This window comes from Oncorhynchus mykiss, chromosome 16 (genome assembly GCF_057628025.1).
Source record: "Oncorhynchus mykiss isolate SJ-2025 chromosome 16, ASM5762802v1, whole genome shotgun sequence".
Taxonomy (NCBI): domain Eukaryota; kingdom Metazoa; phylum Chordata; class Actinopteri; order Salmoniformes; family Salmonidae; genus Oncorhynchus; species Oncorhynchus mykiss.
The window spans coordinates 40419882-40433045 of NC_143037.1; the positions used below are offsets into that span (position 1 = coordinate 40419882).

General features: G+C 40.8%; 4 non-coding genes across 4 annotated transcripts; all 4 read left to right on the top strand.

Moving 5' to 3' along the window:
* The first annotated feature begins 2667 nt into the window (after positions 1–2667).
* Positions 2668–2749, top strand: trnas-aga (transfer RNA serine (anticodon AGA)). Its single transcript has one exon. It is a non-coding gene; the product is annotated as a tRNA-Ser (tRNA).
* A 1357-nt stretch (positions 2750–4106) lies between these two features.
* On the top strand, positions 4107–4189 carry trnal-cag (transfer RNA leucine (anticodon CAG)). Its single transcript has one exon. It is a non-coding gene; the product is annotated as a tRNA-Leu (tRNA).
* A 306-nt stretch (positions 4190–4495) lies between these two features.
* trnas-aga (transfer RNA serine (anticodon AGA)) lies at positions 4496–4577 on the top strand. Its single transcript has one exon. It is a non-coding gene; the product is annotated as a tRNA-Ser (tRNA).
* Positions 4578–11413: 6836 nt separating this feature from the next.
* On the top strand, positions 11414–11496 carry trnal-cag (transfer RNA leucine (anticodon CAG)). Its single transcript has one exon. It is a non-coding gene; the product is annotated as a tRNA-Leu (tRNA).
* The last annotated feature ends 1668 nt before the right edge of the window (positions 11497–13164 follow it).

Sequence of the window (13164 nt, forward strand, 5' to 3'; positions counted from 1 at the left end):
AGTCGCCGCATCTAATGTCAAGTCACAGGTGAGCTGCCTTGTTAAACCCTAAAAATAAATAATAACACGATTGCGTTGAAATGACTCATTAAGCCATTTGTAAGGATTTCCCCCATGTGGACCTGTTGTCACTCTTACCCTGATGGTTGCTGATATTTCCAGACACTTTTTCAGTCTTATCTGAGGAATTTTATCATTTATATCAGAATGGCCATATTCTGATGCCAGTTTAGCGCTCATTCAATGACGATTTACTACTCTTTCCCATTGAAGGCCATATTGAGGTTAAATCAATGACTGGACTTTTTAATTTATAAAAACAAATGACTATTGAAAGTGCAAGTCAGTATCGTGCATAGTTGTTCTGGTCTCTGTGGTGATTTTAGAGCGTTGTTCATATTTCTACTTTTACCGCATACACTTTAACCCGATACCCAGTTACTGTGCTGTAGTCAGGATGGCTGAGCTGTCTAAGGCGCTGCGTTCAGGTCGCAGTCTCCCATGGAGGCGTGGGTTCAAATCCCACTTCTGACAGTTTTTTAGTGCCTCTCAGGAGTCATGCTGCTCAGCAGTAATAATAAGAATGATGAAATAACAACTTCACACAGTGAAATAACAATTCATAATAAACACTCTCAAATGCAGACCTTCTGGAGCTGAGCAAAGATCAAGGTTAAATAAGAAAACAGCTGGACTTAATAACAAATGAATGAGGGGAACATTTTATGTTATTGCATTATAATGAGTTACTGCATTATCTTTCAGTTGTTAAATTTCACTTTCTGTAGGCTATGCCTGTTGGCCCATTCACTCCTAACAAGCCTGTTTTCTTCTGTCAATGTTGTCGTGGCCGAGTGGTTAAGGCAATGGACTAGAAATCCAATAGGATCTTCCTGCGCAGGTTCAAATCCTGCCGACAATGAAAATGCATTTTTTTGACCCCTCCGGAGGTTGAAGTTTAGTCGTGTTTCTTATACCAATCGCATCCTCTCAGATCTCCGCAAGTACATAGGGATTAGTTGTCCATTTGGGATAGGACCGCAGGCCATCTATCCCACTTCACACCTTTACACACCTGGTTATCCAGCCTTCTAGCTCTATAGGCCACAGTAGCATAGGTTACAGGTTTGTAGTCAAGCCACAGATTTCAGGTGAGATCCCATGATACACTCAACAATACAACAACACGATTCTCATGAATAACCATGAAGCCATTTGCTAAGATTTCCCCCATTTTGACATGTGGAAACCTGTTGTCACTCTTACCTTGACGGGAAGCTCCAGACACTTTTTTGGTCCTAACTGAGGCATTTTTAAATTCATGTCAAATTGGCCATATTCTGAAGACACTCTTAGGCTGCAGGGTAATCGAACTGGCCACATCTAAAGTCAAGCCACAGGTAACAGGTGAGAAACCTTGTTAAACCCTAAAAGAAAAAGAAAAAACTCGATTGCATTGAAAATAACCATTAAGTCATTCAGGTCGCAGACTCCCCTATAGGCATGGTTTGAAACCACCTCCTGACAATTTTTTAGCGCCTGCATGTCATGCACCTTTGTAAAATCCAGTTGAAAAATAAATGACTTAAGGTAACGTAAATGACACCTAGTTAATATGAGTAGTGAATAACTATCGTATTTTTAATATTCTGCAAAAACAGCTAGTTGATGAGAGGCTGAAAGAGAATTGCAAGAATCGCGCAATTTCACAGGCGGGCCCCAAACAGGCAAATAACAAAAATAATCTCGGAACGCAGAACTCGTCGGTCGTTGTCAGTGGATTGTATTGGCGGGAAGAACAAAAATATCGTCTGCAGGGTAATCAAAGTCGCCGCATCTAATGTCAAGTCACAGGTGAGCTGCCTTGTTAAACCCTAAAAATAAATAATAACACAATTGCGTTGAAATGACCCATCAAGCCATTTGTAAGGATTTCCCCCATGTGGACCTGTTGTCACTCTTACCCTGATGGTTGCTGATATTTCCAGACACTTTTTCAGTCTTATCTGAGGAATTTTATCATTTATATCAGAATGGCCATATTCTGATGCCAGTTTAGCGCTCATTCAATGGCGATTTACTACTCTTTTCCATTGAAGGCCATATTGAGGTTAAATCAATGACTGGACTTTTTAATTTATGAAAAACAAATGACTATTGAAAGTGCAAGTCAGTATCGTGCATAGTTGTTCTGGTCTCTGTGGTGATTTTAGAGCGTTGTTCATATTTCTACTTTTACCGCATACACTTTAACCCGATACCCAGTTACTGTGCTCTAGTCAGGATGGCCGAGCGGTCTAAGGCGCTGCGTTCAGGTCGCAGTCTCCCATGGAGGCGTGTGTTCAAATCCCACTTCTGACAGTTTTTTAGTGCCTCTCAGGAGTCATGCTGCTCAGCAGTAATAATAAGAATGATGAAATAACAACTTCACACAGTGAAATAACAATTCATAATAAACACTCTCAAATGCAGACCTTCTGGAGCTGAGCAAAGATCAAGGTTAAATAAGAAAACAGCTGGACTTAATAACAAATTAATGAGGGGAACATTTTGTGTTATTGCATTATAATGAGTTAATCAGTTGTTAATCAGTTGTTAAATTTCACTCGCTGTAGGCTATGCCTGTTGGCCCATTCACTCCTAACAAGCCTGTTTTTTTCTGTCAACGTTGTCGTGGCCGAGTGGTTAAGGCGATGGACTAGAAATCCATTAGGATCTTCCTGCGCAGGTTCAAATCCTGCCGACAACGAAAATGCATTTTTTTGACCCCTCCGGAGGTGGAAGTTTAGTCGTGTTTCTTATACCGATCGCATCCTCTCAGATCTCCGCAAGTACATAGGGATTAGTTGTCCATTTGGGATAGGACTGCAGGCCATCTATCCCACTTCACACCTTTACACACCTGGTTATCCAGCCTTCTAGCTCTATAGGCCACAGTAGCATAGGTTACAGGTTAGTAGTCAAGCCACAGATTTCAGGTGAGATCCCATGATACACTCAACAATACAACAACACGATTCTCATGAATAACCATTAAGCCATTTGCTAAGATTTCCCCCATTTTGACATGTGGAAACCTGTTGTCACTCTGACCCTGACGGGAAGCTCCAGACACTTTTTTGGTCCTATCTGAGGCATTTTTAAATTCATGTCAAATTGGCCATATTCTGAAGACACTCTTATATTCTGCAGGGTAATCGAACTGGCCACATCTAAAGTCAAGCCACAGGCAACAGGTGAGAAACCTTGTTAAACCCTAAAAGAAAAAGAAAAAACTTGATTGCATTGAAAATAACCATTAAGTCATTCAGGTCGCAGACTCCCCTAAAGGCATGGTTTGAAACCCCCTCCTGACAACTTTTTAGCGCCTGCATGTCATGCACCTTTGTAAAATCCAGTTGAAAAATAAATGACTTAAGGTAACGTAAATGACACCTAGTTAATATGAGTAGTGAATAACTATCGTATTTTTAATATTCTGCAAAAACAGCTAGTTGATGAGAGGCTGAAAGAGAATTGCAAGAATCGCGCAATTTCACAGGCGGGCCCCAAACAGGCAAATAACAAAAATAATCTCGGAACGCAGAACTCGTCGGTCGTTGTCAGTGGATTGTATTGGCGGGAAGAACAAAAATATCGTCTGCAGGGTAATCGAAGTCGCCGCATCTAATGTCAAGTCACAGGTGAGCTGCCTTGTTAAACCCTAAAAATAAATAATAACACGATTGCGTTGAAATGACCCATTAAGCCATTTGTAAGGATTTCCCCCATGTGGACCTGTTGTCACTCTTACCCTGATGGTTGCTGACATTTCCAGACACTTTTTCAGTCTTATCTAAGGAATTTTATCATTTATATCAGAATGGCCATATTCTGATGCCAGTTTAGCGCTCATTCAATGACGATTTACTACTCTTTCCCATTGAAGGCCATATTGAGGTTAAATCAATGACTGGACTTTTTAATTTATAAAAACAAATGACTATTGAAAGTGCAAGTCAGTATCGTGCATAGTTGTTCTGGTCTCTGTGGTGATTTTAGAGCGTTGTTCATATTTCTACTTTTACCGCATACACTTTAACCCGATACCCAGTTACTGTGCTGTAGTCAGGATGGCCGAGCGGTCTAAGGCGCTGCGTTCAGGTCGCAGTCTCCCATGGAGGCGTGGGTTCAAATCCCACTTCTGACAGTTTTTTAGTGCCTCTCAGGAGTCATGCTGCTCAGCAGTAATAATAAGAATGATGAAATAACAACTTCACACAGTGAAATAACAATTCATAATAAACACTCTCAAATGCAGACCTTCTGCAGCTGAGCAAAGATCAAGGTTAAATAAGAAAACAGCTGGACTTAATAACAAATGAATGAGGGGAACATTTTGTGTTATTGCATTATAATGAGTTACTGCATTATCTTTCAGTTGTTAAATTTCACTTTCTGTAGGCTATGCCTGTTGGCCCATTCACTCCTAACAAGCCTGCTTTCTTCTGTCATAGTTGTCGTGGCCGAGTGGTTAAGGCGATGGACTAGAAATCCATTAGGATCTTCCTGCGCAGGTTCAAATCCTGCCGACAACGAAAATGCATTTTTTTGACCCCTCCGGAGGTTGAAGTTTAGTCGTGTTTCTTATACCAATCGCATCCTCTCAGATCTCCGCAAGTACATAGGGATTAGTTGTCCATTTGGGATAGGACTGCAGGCCATCTGTCCCACTTCACACCTTTACACACCTGGTTATCCAGCCTTCTAGCTCTATAGGCCACAGTAGCATAGGTTACAGGTTTGTAGTCAAGCCACAGATTTCAGGTGAGATCCCATGATACACTCAACAATACAACAACACGATTCTCATGAATAACCATTAAGCCATTTGCTAAGATTTCCCCCATTTTGACATGTGGAAACCTGTTGTCACTCTTACCCTGACGCGAAGCTCCAGACACTTTTTTGGTCCTATCTGAGGCATTTTTAAATTCATGTCAAATTGGCCATATTCTGAAGACACTCTTAGGCTGCAGGGTAATCGAACTGGCCACATCTAAAGTCAAGCCACAGGTAACAGGTGAGAAACCTTGTTAAACCCTAAAAGAAAAAGAAAAAACTTGATTGCATTGAAAATAACCATTAAGTCATTCAGGTCGCAGACTCCCCTATAGGCATGGTTTGAAACCCCCTCCTGACAATTTTTTAGCGCCTGCATGTCATGCACCTTTGTAAAATCCAGTTGAAAAATAAATGACTTAAGGTAACGTAAATGACACCTAGTTAATATGAGTAGTGAATAACTATCGTATTTTTAATATTCTGCAAAAACAGCTAGTTGATGAGAGGCTGAAAGAGAATTGCAAGAATCGCGCAATTTCACAGGCGGGCCCCAAACAGGCAAATAACAAAAATACTCTCGGAACGCAGAACTCATCGGTCGTTGTCAGTGGATTGTATTGGCGGGAAGAACAAAAATATCGTCTGCAGGGTAATCGAAGTCGCCGCATCTAATGTCAAGTCACAGGTGAGCTGCCTTGTTAAACCCTAAAAATAAATAATAACACGATTGCGTTGAAATGACCCATTAAGCCATTTGTAAGGATTTCCCCCATGTGGACCTGTTGTCACTCTTACCCTGATGGTTGCTGATATTTCCAGACACTTTTTCAGTCTTATCTGAGGAATTTTATCATTTATATCAGAATGGCCATATTCTGATGCCAGTTTAGCGCTCATTCAATGGCGATTTACTACTCTTTCCCATTGAAGGCCATATTGAGGTTAAATCAATGACTGGACTTTTTAATTCATAAAAACAAATGACTATTGAAAGTGCAAGTCAGTATCGTGCATAGTTGTTCTGGTCTCTGTGGTGATTTTAGAGCGTTGTTCATATTTCTACTTTTACCGCATACACTTTAACCCGATACCCAGTTACTGTGCTGTAGTCAGGATGGCCGAGCGGTCTCTGGCGCTGCGTTCAGGTCGCAGTCTCCCATGGAGGCGTGGGTTCAAATCCCACTTCTGACAGTTTTTTAGTGCCTCTCAGGAGTCATGCTGCTCAGCAGTAATAATAAGAATGATGAAATAACAACTTCACACAGTGAAATAACAATTCATAATAAACACCCTCAAATGCAGACCTTCTGGAGCTGAGCAAAGATCAAGGTTAAATAAGAAAACAGCTGGACTTAATAACAAATTAATGAGGGGAACATTTTGTGTTATTGCATTATAATGAGTTACTGCATTATCTTTCAGTTGTTAAATTTCACTTTCTGTAGGCTATGCCTGTTGGCCCATTCACTCCTAACAAGCTTGTTTTCTTCTGTCAACGTTGTCGTGGCTGAGTGGTTAAGGCGATGGACTAGAAATCCATTAGGATCTTCCTGCGCAGGTTTAAATCCTGCCGACAATGAAAATGCATTTTTTTGACCCCTCCGGAGGTTGAAGTTTAGTCGTGTTTCTTATACCAATCGCATCCTCTCAGATCTCCGCAAGTACATAGGGATTAGTTGTCCATTTGGGATAGGACTGCAGGCCATCTATCCCACTTCACACCTTTACACACCTGGTTATCCAGCCTTCTAGCTCTATAGGCCACAGTAGCATAGGTTACAGGTTTGTAGTCAAGCCACAGATTTCAGGTGAGATCCCATGATACACTCAACAATACAACAACACGATTTTCATGAATAACCATTAAGCCATTTGCTAAGATTTCCCCCATTTTGACATGTGGAAACTTCTTGTCACTCTTACCCTGACGGGAAGCTCCAGACACTTTTTTGGTCCTATCTGAGGCATTTTTAAATTCATGTCAAATTGGCCATATTCTGAAGACACTCTTAGGCTGCAGGGTAATCGAACTGGCCACATCTAAAGTCAAGCCACAGGTGACAGGTGAGAAACCTTGTTAAACCCTAAAATAAAAATAAAAAACTTGATTGCATTGAAAATAACCATTAAGTCATTCAGGTCGCAGACTCCCCTATAGGCATGGTTTGAAACCCCCTCCTGACAACTTTTTAGCGCCGGCATGTCATGCACCTTTGTAAAATCCAGTTGAAAAATAAATGACTTAAGGTAACGTAAATGACACCTAGTTAATATGAGTAGTGAATAACTATCGTATTTTTAATATTCTGCAAAAACAGCTAGTTGATGAGAGGCTGAAAGAGAATTGCAAGAATTGCGCAATTTCACAGGCGGGCCCCAAACAGGCAAATAACAAAAATAATCTCGGAACGCAGAACTCGTCGGTCGTTGTCAGTGGATTGTATTGGCGGGAAGAACAAAAATATCGTCTGCAGGGTAATCGAAGTCGCCGCATCTAATGTCAAGTCACAGGTGAGCTGCCTTGTTAAACCCTAAAAATAAATAATAACACGATTGCGTTGAAATGACCCATTAAGCCATTTGTAAGGATTTCCCCCATGTGGACCTGTTGTCACTCTTACCCTGATGGTTGCTGATATTTCCAGACACTTTTTCAGTCTTATCTAAGGAATTTTATCATTTATATCAGAATGGCATATTCTGATGCCAGTTTAGCGCTCATTCAATGACGATTTACTACTCTTTCCCATTGAAGGCCATATTGAGGTTAAATCAATGACTGGACTTTTTAATTTATAAAAACAAATGACTATTGAAAGTGCAAGTCAGTATCGTGCATAGTTGTTCTGGTCTCTGTGGTGATTTTAGAGCGTTGTTCATATTTCTACTTTTACCGCATACACTTTAACCCGATACCCAGTTACTGTGCTGTAGTCAGGATGGCCGAGCGGTCTAAGGCACTGCGTTCAGGTTGCAGTCTCCCATGGAGGCGTGGGTTCAAATCCCACTTCTGACAGTTTTTTAGTGCCTCTCAGGAGTCATGCTGCTCAGCAGTAATAATAAGAATGATGAAATAACAACTTCACACAGTGAAATAGCAATTCATAATAAACACTCTCAAATGCAGACCTTCTGGAGCTGAGCAAAGATCAAGGTTAAATAAGAAAACAGCTGGACTTAATAACAAATGAATGAGGGGAACATTTTGTGTTATTGCATTATAATGAGTTACTGCATTATCTTTCAGTTGTTAAATTTCACTTTCTGTAGGCTATGCCTGTTGGCCCATTCACTCCTAACAAGCCTGTTTTCTTCTGTCACTGTTGTCGTGGCCGAGTGGTTAAGGCGATGGACTAGAAATCCATTAGGATCTTCCTGTGCAGGTTTGAATCCTGCCGACAACGAAAATGCTTTTTTTTGACCCCTCCGGAGGTTGAAGTTTAGTCGTGTTTCTTATACCAATCGCATCCTCTCAGATCTCCGCAAGTACATAGGGATTAGTTGTCCATTTGGGATAGGACTGCAGGCCATCTATCCCACTTCACACCTTTACACACCTGGTTATCCAGCCTTCTAGCTCTATAGGCCACAGTAGCATAGGTTACAGGTTTGTAGTCAAGCCACAGATTTCAGGTGAGATCCCATGATACACTCAACAATACAACAACACAATTCTCATGAATAACCATGAAGCCATTTGCTAAGATTTCCCCCATTTTGACATGTGGAAATCTGTTGTCACTCTTACCCTGACGGGAAGCTCCAGACACTTTTTTGGTCCTATCTGAGGCATTTTTAAATTCATGTCAAATTGGCCATATTCTGAAGACACTCTTATAGTCTGCAGGGTAATCGAACTGGCCACATCTAAAGTCAAGCCACAGGTAACAGGTGAGAAACCTTGTTAAACCCTAAAAGAAAAAGAAAAAACTTGATTGCATTGAAAATAACCATTAAGTCATTCAGGTCGCAGACTCCCCTATAGGCATGGTTTGAAACCCCCTCCTGACAACTTTTTAGCGCCTGCATGTCATGCACCTTTGTAAAATCCAGTTGAAAAATAAATGACTTAAGGTAACGTAAATGACACCTAGTTAATATGAGTAGTGAATAACTATCGTATTTTTAATATTCTGCAAAAACAGCTAGTTGATGAGAGGATGAAAGAGAATTGCAAGAATCGCGCAATTTCACAGGCGGGCCCCAAACAGGCAAATAACAAAAATAATCTCGGAACGCAGAACTCGTCGGTCGTTGTCAGTGGATTGTATTGGCGGGAAGAACAAGAATATCGTCTGCAGGGTAATCGAAGTCGCCGCATCTAATGTCAAGTCACAGGTGAGCTGCCTTGTTAAACCCTAAAAATAAATAATAACACGATTGCGTTGAAATGACCCATTAAGCCATTTGTAAGGATTTCCCCCATGTGGACCTGTTGTCACTCTTACCCTGATGGTTGCTGATATTTCCAGACACTTTTTCAGTCTTATCTGAGGAATTTTATCATTTCTATCAGAATGGCCACATTCTGATGCCAGTTTAGCGCTCATTCAATGGCGATTTACTACTCTTTCCCATTGAAGGCCATATTGAGGTTAAATCAATGACTGGACTTTTTAATTTATAAAAACAAATGACTATTGAAAGTGCAAGTCAGTATCGTGCATAGTTGTTCTGGTCTCTGTGGTGATTTTAGAGCGTTGTTCATATTTCTACTTTTACCGCATACACTTTAACCCGATACCCAGGTACTGTGCTGTAGTCAGGATGGCCGAGCGGTCTATGGCGCTGCGTTCAGGTCGCAGTCTCCCATGGAGGCGTGGGTTCAAATCCCACTTCTGACAGTTTTTTAGTGCCTCTCAGGAGCCATGCTGCTCAGCAGTAATAATAAGAATGATGAAATAACAACTTCACACAGTGAAATAACAATTCATAATAAACACTCTCAAATGCAGACCTTCTGGAGCTGAGCAAAGATCAAGGTTAAATAAGAAAACAGCTGGACTTAATAACAAATGAATGAGGGGAACATTTTGTGTTATTGCATTATAATGAGTTACTGCATTATCTTTCAGTTGTTAAATTTCACTTTCTGTAGGCTATGCCTGTTGGCCCATTCACTCCTAACAAGCCTGTTTTCTTCTGTCAACGTTGTCGTGGCCGAGTGTTTAAGGCGATGGACTAGAAATCCATTAGGATCTTCCTGCTCAGGTTCAAATCCTGCCAACAACAAAAATGCATTTTTTTGACCCCTCCGGAGATTGAAGTTTAGTCGTGTTTCTTATACCAATCGCATCCTCTCAGATCTCCGCAAGTACATAGGGATTAGTTGTCCATTTGGGATAGGAATGCAGGCCATCTGTCCCACTTCACACCTTTACACACCTGGTTATCCAGCCTTCTAGCTCTATAGGCCACAGTAGCATAGGTTACAGGTTTGTAGTCAAGCCACAGATTTCAGGTGAGATTCCATGATACACTCAACAATACAACAACACGATTCTCATGAATAACCATGAAGCCATTTGCTAAGATTTCCCCCATTTTGACATGTGGAAACCTGTTGTCACTCTTACCCTGACGGGAAGCTCCAGACACTTTTTTGGTCCTATCTGAGGCATTTTTAAATTCATGTCAAATTGGCCATATTCTGAAGACACTTTTATAGTCTGCAGGGTAATCGAACTGGCCACATCTAAAGTCAAGCCACAGGTAACAGGTGAGAAACCTTGTTAAACCCTAAAAGAAAAAGAAAAAACTTGATTGCATTGAAAATAACCATTAAGTCATTCGGGTCACAGACTCCCCTATAGGCATGGTTTGAAACCCCCTCCTGACAACTTTTTAGCGCCTGCATGTCATGCATCTTTGTAAAATCCAGTTGAAAAATAAATGACTTAAGGTAACGTAAATGAAACCTAGTTAATATGAGTAGTGAATAACTATCGTATTTTTAATATTCTGCAAAAACAGCTAGTTGATGAGAGGCTGAAAGAGAATTGCAAGAATCGCGCAATTTCACAGGCGGGCCCCAAACAGGCAAATAACAAAAATAATCTCGGAACGCAGAACTCGTCGGTCGTTGTCAGTGGATTGTATTGGCGGGAAGAACAAAAATATCGTCTGCAGGGTAATCGAAGTCGCCACATCTAATGTCAAGTCACAGGTGAGCTGCCTTGTTAAACCCTAAAAATAAATAATAACACGATTGCGTTGAAATGACCCATTAAGCCATTTGTAAGGATTTCCCCCATGTGGACCTGTTGTCACTCTTACCCTGATGGTTGCTGATATTTCCAGACACTTTTTCAGTCTTATCTGAGGAATTTTATCATTTATATCAGAATGGCCATATTCTGATGCCAGTTTAGCGCTCATTCAATGACGATTTACTACTCTTTCCCATTGAAGGCCATATTGAGGTTAAATCAATGACTGGACTTTTTAATTTATAAAAACAAATGACTATTGAAAGTGCAAGTCAGTATCGTGCATAGTTGTTCTGGTCTCTGTGGTGATTTTAGAGCGTTGTTCATATTTCTAGTTTTACCGCATACACTTTAACCCGATACCCAGTTACTGTGCTGTAGTCAGGATGGCCGAGCGGTCTAAGGCGCTGCGTTCAGGTCGCAGTCTCCCATGGAGGCGTGGGTTCAAATCCCACTTCTGACAGTTTTTTAGTGCCTCTCAGGAGTCATGCTGCTCAGCAGTAATAATAAGAATGATGAAATAACAACTTCACACAGTGAAATAGCAATTCATAATAAACACTCTCAAATGCAGACCTTCTGGAGCTGAGCAAAGATCAAGGTTAAATAAGAAAACAGCTGGACTTAATAACAAATGAATGAGGGGAACATTTTGTGTTATTGCATTATAATGAGTTACTGCATTATCTTTCAGTTGTTAAATTTCACTTTCTGTAGGCTATGCCTGTTGGCCCATTCACTCCTAACAAGCCTGTTTTCTTCTGTCAACGTTGTCGTGGCCGAGTGTTTAAGGCAATGGACTAGAAATCCATTAGGATCTTCCTGCTCAGGTTCAAATCCTGCCAACAACAAAAATGCATTTTTTTGACCCCTCCGGAGGTTGAAGTTTAGTCGTGTTTCTTATACCAATCGCATCCTCTCAGATCTCCGCAAGTACATAGGGATTAGTTGTCCATTTGGGATAGGACTGCAGGCCATCTATCCCACTTCACACCTTTACACACCTGGTTATCCAGCCTTCTAGCTCTATAGGCCACAGTAGCATAGGTTACAGGTTTGTAGTCAAGCCACAGATTTCCGGTGAGATCCCATGATACACTCAACAATACAACAACACGATTCTCATGAATAACCATTAAGCCATTTGCTAAGATTTCCCCCATTTTGACATGTGGAAACCTGTTGTCACTCTTACCCTGACGGGAAGCTCCAGACACATTTTTGGTCCTATCTGAGGCATTTTTAAATTCATGTCAAATTGGCCATATTCTGAAGACACTCTTATAGTCTGCAGGGTAATCGAACTGGCCACATCTAAAGTCAAGCCACAGGTAACAGGTGAGAAACCTTGTTAAACCCTAAAAGAAAAAGAAAAAACTAGATTGCATTGAAAATAACCATTAAGTCATTCAGGTCGCAGACTCCCCTATAGGCATGGTTTGAAACCCCCTCCTGACAACTTTTTAGCGCCTGCATGTCATGCACCTTTGTAAAATCCAGTTGAAAAATAAATGACTTAAGGTAACGTAAATGACACCTAGTTAATATGAGTAGTGAATAACTATCGTATTTTTAATATTCTGCAAAAACAGCTAGTTGATGAGAGGCTGAAAGAGAATTGCAAGAATCGCGCAATTTCACAGGCGGGCCCCAAACAGGCAAATAACAAAAATAATCTCGGAACGCAGAACTCGTCGGTCGTTGTCAGTGGATTGTATTGGCGGGAAGAACAAAAATATCGTCTGCAGGTTAATCGAAGTCGCCGCATCTAATGTCAAGTCACAGGTGAGCTGCCTTGTTAAACCCTAAAAATAAATAATAACACGATTGCGTTGAAATGACCCATTAAGCCATTTGTAAGGATTTCCCCCATGTGGACCTGTTGTCACTCTTACCCTGATGGTTGCTGATATTTCCAGACACTTTTTCAGTCTTATCTGAGGAATTTTATCATTTATATCAGAATGGCCATATTCTGATGCCAGTTTAGCGCTCATTCAATGACGATTTACTACTCTTTCCCATTGAAGGCCATATTGACGTTAAGTCAATGACTGGACTTTTTAATTTATAAAAACAAATTACTACTATTGAAAGTGACTTTTGAAAGTGCAAGTCAGTATCGTGCATA